Genomic DNA, 1,468 nt, shown 5'->3' with positions numbered 1-1,468 from the left:
AAAATGTATATCTTCAATATGAAAGATCACAATTTTCAATTGATTGTCGGCTTTTCATCCCAGCTACATACACTTTAAGTATGTATCATAAGATTAATAAGTTTACTTCGAGGACGGTTTTAATGTCAATCAAAGATATCAAATTTTAATAATAACCTAATGCACAGAATCCAGAATATCGCAATTTCTCTTTCTGCCACTCAACAGCCCACTTCAATTTCACTCCAAATTGAACACCTTTGCAGAAACGTAGGTTTCACGAACCTCCAAACTTTCGATCTTTCTTTCGTTTATTTAGTTCAGTTAGATTTATTTATATATAATCACATCTTCACATGAAACCAATTTATGAGCAAAATGATAAGTTGCAATAATTGCACATATGATAGAATTTATATAGTAATATAAAGTATTTTAGCAATGGACAAAATATAGAACTGACAATAGTAACAATTAAAGCTAATTAACATACTATAACCACGCATCACTACCATGGGCGTCAATACCGGAGGGGGGGGGGGGCAGCGGGGACACGTCCCCTCCACATTTTGGGGTGTGGGACACAACTTATCAAATGTCCTCCCATCACGTTTCGGCAAATACTTCCCTGGTCTAAGTAGACTTATACAGCTTGATATTTTTCAGTGATGTTAAAGCACCTTTATCAGATGCCATGCAAGAAAATAGTTCCTATCTTTTTCCAAGCACTGTCAAGCTCTAGTAAAATATTGGGCCACAAATATTTTGTTCTCAAGTTCTATATTCGCACACATGATTTAATGATTAAGAGACTCTTTAGATTAAAAAAACTTTCGAGATTTTGTTACTTAAGGCAAAAACAATATGTTACTTAAAAAATATTATATAATATAAAGTAAAAACATATAAAAATACCCAACATTATTTTAAGGGGGTACTAACACTCATTGCATTTTGTTTTGCGTTTTTTGCATTTTGTGAAGAAATGAGAAACAAAAATGGATAAAGTTTTCTACCTTTAAAAGCATGTAAGCTACATTGATACCGATGCATTAATAGAACGAGAAGATTTGGCCCTTCATTTTGTAGCACTTTGCTTTGTCCATTTTTTCTCATTTCTTCACAAAATGAAAAAAAAGAAAAAAATAGCAAAAAAAAAACAAAACAAAAAAAACTATGACAAAAATTAATAGCCCATTGACCCCGACGTGATTCGAACAGGCAACCTTCTGATCTGGAGTCAGACGCGCTACCGTTGCGCCACGGAGTCAGATGCTGACATCAACTACCATTTTCCTAATCATATACCACACATTATTTGTATATTACACTGAATTACATCATGCACAATCATTTATCATTATCTTATCTTATTGATGCATGCATATTTGGATGTCGTATAGACGAATCCAACGAGCCAAGTCATGGTCAGGATTTGGTCGGCCATCTTTGGGTAGCCGCTAGCACCAACCTGGTGTTTTGAGCGCCC

The 1,468-nt window shown here is 34.5% G+C and overlaps 1 non-coding gene across 1 annotated transcript; it reads right to left on the bottom strand.

Moving 5' to 3' along the window:
* Positions 1 to 1,177: 1,177 nt before the first annotated feature.
* On the bottom strand, positions 1,178 to 1,249 carry Trnaw-cca (transfer RNA tryptophan (anticodon CCA)). Its single transcript has one exon. It is a non-coding gene; the product is annotated as a tRNA-Trp (tRNA).
* Between the last annotated feature and the right edge of the window lie 219 nt (positions 1,250 to 1,468).

Source organism: Amphiura filiformis, unplaced genomic scaffold, assembly GCF_039555335.1.
Source record: "Amphiura filiformis unplaced genomic scaffold, Afil_fr2py scaffold_216, whole genome shotgun sequence".
Taxonomy (NCBI): domain Eukaryota; kingdom Metazoa; phylum Echinodermata; class Ophiuroidea; order Amphilepidida; family Amphiuridae; genus Amphiura; species Amphiura filiformis.
Note: the sequence above shows the minus strand (reverse complement) of the source record. Positions and strands in the feature narration are given on the sequence as shown.